Source organism: Cryptomeria japonica, chromosome 6 (assembly GCF_030272615.1).
Source record: "Cryptomeria japonica chromosome 6, Sugi_1.0, whole genome shotgun sequence".
Lineage (NCBI taxonomy): Eukaryota > Viridiplantae > Streptophyta > Pinopsida > Cupressales > Cupressaceae > Cryptomeria > Cryptomeria japonica.
The window spans coordinates 518115302-518121093 of record NC_081410.1 but is presented as its reverse complement, the minus strand read 5'-3'; the positions used below and the strand labels follow the sequence as shown (position 1 = coordinate 518121093).

At 33.7% G+C, this 5792-nt stretch overlaps 1 pseudogene across 1 annotated transcript; it reads left to right on the top strand.

Moving 5' to 3' along the window:
* Positions 1 to 2070: 2070 nt before the first annotated feature.
* On the top strand, positions 2071 to 4223 carry LOC131067945 (cytochrome P450 71AU50-like; annotated as a pseudogene). Its single transcript, XR_009111887.2, has 2 exons — positions 2071 to 3272; positions 3379 to 4223. The product of XR_009111887.2 is annotated as a cytochrome P450 71AU50-like (transcript).
* Positions 4224 to 5792: the final 1569 nt, after the last annotated feature.

Here is a 5792-nt window from a genome sequence, read left to right as displayed (position 1 = left end):
ACATTATATTATAATTTTTATATAGATTATAAAAATCTAAACTTACTATACAAGTACTAAATAAATAAATAAATTATCTTGAATTAAAAAAATTTACAAACATTCTTAAAAAATTGACAACATGAATTTTTCTCAATCCATGATATCATTGTGTATAGATTTTTGGATATGATTATGTAATCTTTTTCAGTTTCATTTATCTTTTATGTTCCGATAAACATATTGAGTTGAAATAAATTAGATGTTGAAAATGCTACACAATAAAATAAAAAAGGCAATTAATTGGTATGAAAAATATGCAATGTGAAAATTGTGAAATGTAAATTTTGTTGGGTGAATTTACTTATAATAAAAATACAAGCAACTCGATAGCCATGTATTCTCTATATGTCTCCCTTTTTTTTTTTTTTGTCAATTTGATTCCATGAGTGTGTCCTTTAAGTTGCAGAGTACCATGTGTATATCATTAAATAATAAATTTGGTGCACATGTCAACTCAATTACTAGATTCATATATAAATGAAACATGATCTCAAGATTTTATGATTGTTACTTGAATCAAAAAATATTTAGGTATTTGACATCTCTTGGCCTTGTTGACCAAAGAATCGTATTTCTATTCTTTGGAGGTAGAATTGTCAAGAACAAGTTAATTGTCCAATCTAGTTTTTGGTCATCGAAGGCTAAAAATATCTTGACATATCCTTCAAGCTCTTGCAATTTTCATCCAGTGGTAGTTGAACAAATTCCCTCAAAATTCCTTTCATTCTTTCCATTCTTAGGAATTACATGATTGACAACTTACCATAATGGCAGGCATACTTTGTTAGAAAAGAAAGCAATTATGCAAAATATATGCGCGAGCTATATTTAAAATGAATAAATGAGTTGTATTTAAAATGCCACACCCAAAAAAAACTAACACACATGTATATAAAATGTGTTAGTAGAGACAAGACACATGAATTGTTTGTCAAATGTCACGTAACCACCAAAAACCCTCAAAATAAACATTAAGAAACGTCTTAAATTCATGCTTTAACGAAACTCTATTATTTAAAGATAAAAGATAGACAAATTTGTAAGACCCAAAACAATAGTCTCTTCTTTAATATTTACTCCTACTCATCGCTCATTGGATGGAAGATTTTTTCCCAGTATTTGAATAGGAAAAGCCGAAAACCCTAGCAAAATTAAGAACAACCAATTAAAAAAATGAGAAATAAGTGAAAATTAGATTTGGAAAATCACAACTGACCAAATCATAGGATAAATGTTTTATTTTTCTATTGGCACAATTTTTGAGACAAAGATTAATCATATTTTGCCCACCGAAAACATTAGTCTCTGCCTATATAGGCAAGGACTAATAATCCTTGCCCAAGATGCTCAATTTATAATGAATATTAATTAGCAGGTATACCTCAGTTCATTTCTTCCACTAGATTCCTTACACCACTTTCTTTATATTTGTTGTCACTGATTATGATCCTCTTATGTATATTCATTGCTTGTTTATTAGCATTAAATAAAGTATTCGAATATTAAGTTATACAAAACCATGATGATAAATAAAGTTAACTTAAACAATTTTCGATAAAGTTTTACACTGAATATAAAAATATACCAAAAAAAAGTTTACTTTAATTTATATAATGACAATAAGAATCAATAAAAAATTACAATCAACACATACTTAAATTACAAAAATTACAATATGCTTGATTAGGTGACATTTGTTGACTTTAGTATCATATCATTTGAATAAAACGTTCAAATGATCCCATTGCTTGACTTTAGTGTTACATCATCTTATCTGAAAACAGAAATCGTTAATCCCTCCAGACGAACGAATCATACAAAAATAGCAAACGTTTATTGTGTCGTCACTTGCAGACTTGGTGCATGAAATTTAGTCCGAAGTCAAAATAATTGAATTCATTTCGGGCACTTTGTCTATCTGCAATTGGGTCTCCCATCCCATCAATCCCAAACTCACCTTATCAAACAGTATGGTGGGTACGTGTCTTTTCAATCGCCAACCCATAGAACTTGATCAAAACATTGTGTAACAAACGAATTAACACCTGTGACATTATGTCCTGTTATTTTACAGAAATTCCCTACACCGGCTCAAGTAACCTCCGTCAAGAACGGTGCTTGTACATTCCAAGTTTTGTGGAATGAATCTTTCCCACTCCAATTTTATCTGTTGAAATATGCAATCTTAAGAAGTAGGGAATTGAAAATCGAAACTTAAGCCTCCTCATGAAACCGCACCCGAAACCTGTGCTTGTATATTATAAGGGTTTGTCTGTGGATTTCCATTGATTGCAAGCCTGCGCAGATTTCCTTTCTCTCATAGCATGGAATCCTTGAATGAGGCCGTGATTATTGGACTTGGGATTATCTTCTTCTTCTATTGCTTCCTCTATAAGCTGAGGGTTGGGAGGAAATTGAAATTGCCCCCAGGACCACGTCCATGGCCTCTCATAGGAAGCCTCCATCTCTTGGGAAACCTTCCTCATCAGTCTCTTACGGCGCTGGCAAAGAAATACGGATCCATTATGTTTCTCCGTTTGGGCTCCGTTCCCACTGTTGTGGTCTCTTCTCCTGCCATGGCTAAAGAATTCCTCAAAACGCATGATTTGGCCTTTGCAACTAGACCAAATTGTACACTGGGGAAATACATATGCTATGATCATAATAACGTTTCGTTTGCCCCCTATGGAGCGTCCTGGAGGCAGGTGAGAAAGCTGTGCACGGTGGAGCTGCTCACAGTGAAGAGAATCGATTCTTTCAGATTCGTAAGAGAGGAGGAAGTGTCTGTCATGATCTCCTCCATCTGGCACGAAAGCGGGCGCGGAGCGCAGTGTGTGGATTTGAAGAAGAGTCTCTCCTCCGTTACTCGAAATATTACCTGCAGAATGTTTGCCAGCAGGACGTACTCCGACAACGAATTGAGTGGAGGGCATGGCTTCAAACAAATGGTTGAGGAAATTTTCGCTGTGGCCGGTACATTTTGCGTTGGTGATTTCGTTCCTTTTCTCGATTGGCTCGACTTGCAAGGAATTCGTCGTCGTATGCAGGCTGTTCACAAAATATATGATGGATTTCCTGAGAAAGTAATCGACGAGCACGTTCATCGTAGATTGGGAAAAGGAGATCCCAAGGAAGAAGATCATGTTAAAGACATGGTAAACGTGATGCTGGACATGATCGAGACGGAGGGCCAAACAATCTCACGGGTCCACATCAAAGGAATCATCTTGGTAAGTTTAGGAACCTCATGGACCAGCTTTGAAATATGATATTCTGTTTGCCATTGTCACCGTATGAATTGTGTATAAACTCAATAAGAAAAGGAAAATTGTGCAGGACATGTTAAGTGCGGGAATCGAAACATCGTCGACAACAGTAGAGTGGGCTATGAGTGAGCTGCTGAGGAATCCTGCAACCTTGGCTCGAGCACAGAAAGAGATCGAATCAGCAGTGGGCAGAGACCGCAGAATAAAGGAGACTGATGTCATGAGCTTCGACTATTTGCGATGCGTGGTGAAGGAAACTTTTCGACTTCATCCGCCATTTCCTCTGCTCATTCCACACGAGTCGGTAGAAGGGTGCAGTGTCGAAGGATATTTTGTTCCGCCAAAGACGAGGCTGTATGTGAATGTGTAGGCGATTGGAAGGGATGAAAACGTTTGGGAAGATGCTCATCAGTTTAAGCCCGAGCGTTTCATGGGTAGTAACAAGGATGTGAAAGGTCAGGACTTTGATTTGCTGCCGTTCGGAACAGGAAGAAGAGGATGCCCTGGGATTTCAATGGGTGTTTCTGTTGTTGAGTTGGCACTTGCTCAGCTTCTTCATTGCTTTGACTGGATTGTGGAGGGTGAGGTGGATATGGCGGAAGATTTTGGATTAACTGTTCCCAGAAAAACTCCACTGCTTGTCCGCCCTTCATGGAGGCTCACGGCTGAATATCCTATTTAAGAGAGTGCTGTCTGATTCATGTAGTACTTCTGTAAAGCGTTTTTAAGTATTTCCCATTGTCTTAGCTAATAAGTTCATATGCATCACCTAGTCGACAGCTCCCTCGATCTTCGAATTCATTTATCATATCTAATTCAGAACAAACCCCAGTAAAATATGTATGGAAAGCCTATCCACAAGGTTTATCAAAAGGAAAGTGGTTGGACTTGCACACTACACATTAAGCATGGAAATGTCTCATGTAAATGTTTTTTTCTTTTTCATTTCTTTTTAGTGTCTTAATGTTTCATAAATATTTGTTTTATGTTCTATTTTATCTGTATTTGTCAAGTTACATTATAGAAAATAAGTTTCACATAGTGATGAGTATTTATCTTTATAGTATTGAAATTAAAGTAGTATTGTCTATTTGATGATTAAGTTGACATGACATAGTTATTTAGAAATAGGAAAAGTAATACTTTGAGAATAATATATTAATGTAATCAAAATATATTTAATTGCAATTGGTTAGTAAAGATTATAATAGTTTTGATTAGATAAGCATACGAAAGGGCTTGAACCCATTGCACAACCGTCATTAAGGCAAATAGAGTGAATCACACCAAAAGTGAGATTAAACAAAAAATAAAAAGTTATAGTTAGTGATGACAAATTTGCTAATTTTGATTTATAGTAGACGCAATTTGAAATTGAGATTGGTCATGAAGATAAATCATTCATTGATTAGATTATTTTAAATTTGATTATGTAACTTGTAGAAGTGCAATGAAATTTGTGTTTTTCAAACTAAGAATTGTGATGATTATGTTTATTTTATTGATTAATTAAGTTTAAGTTTGATAAGTATATGGATAAACATGTAATCTAAGATGCATTTGTTGTGAGAATATTAAAAATATCATTTAAATTAAAATCATTACTTGAAAAAGATATGAAAATATTGAGGCCTTAATTAACAATTTTTTTCTATATTTAATAATAATAAATTAATTTATATATTCTTTATTACTTGACATAATTGTTATGCTAATCATAATTATAACTGTAACCATAATTATAATGTGCTTAGGAATACAATAAATAATATTAATTAATATTATAATTATAATGTAATTAATATGGATTTTTGTATTGTAGTTTTTGTTTTAATGCAATAACAATTGTTAATATCTAATTTAATAGTATCTATTTTATATTTTAATGTATTTTTCTGGATTCGATTATATGTATTTTTTTCCATCAACGTTTCAAATCACACTCTGTGATTCATCATCAGGATGAAAAGAATTCCAAAGACATGAAAGATGTTGAGTTGCAGATTTTAGACAAAATATAAAGAGGAGTGGGGGGGAGAGAGCACGAGGAACAAGGAGAAAGGAAAAGAAAAATAAAAAAGACCACATGAAGGATGGGTGACCAAAAAACTCCTAGGAATAACCACCCAAAGAAAAGAAAAAGGAAAGCCAAGCAACACAGACAAAACCACTAAAAAACAAAAAAGAATAAAAGAAATTAAGTCAAAAAAATATATCTAAATGTATATATATACATATATAAACACACACACACACACACACACATATACACATATATACATATACACACATATATATATACATATACATATACATAGATACATATACATACATATATATATACATATATATACATACATACATATATACATGTACATACATACATATTGTAAAGCGGAAAAATCGAACCCTAGTCGTTCTCCCCTCCCCAACTCCAAGGAGAGAGAAGGGAGAGTCACTAGGGTTGATGGTTTTCACTTAGGA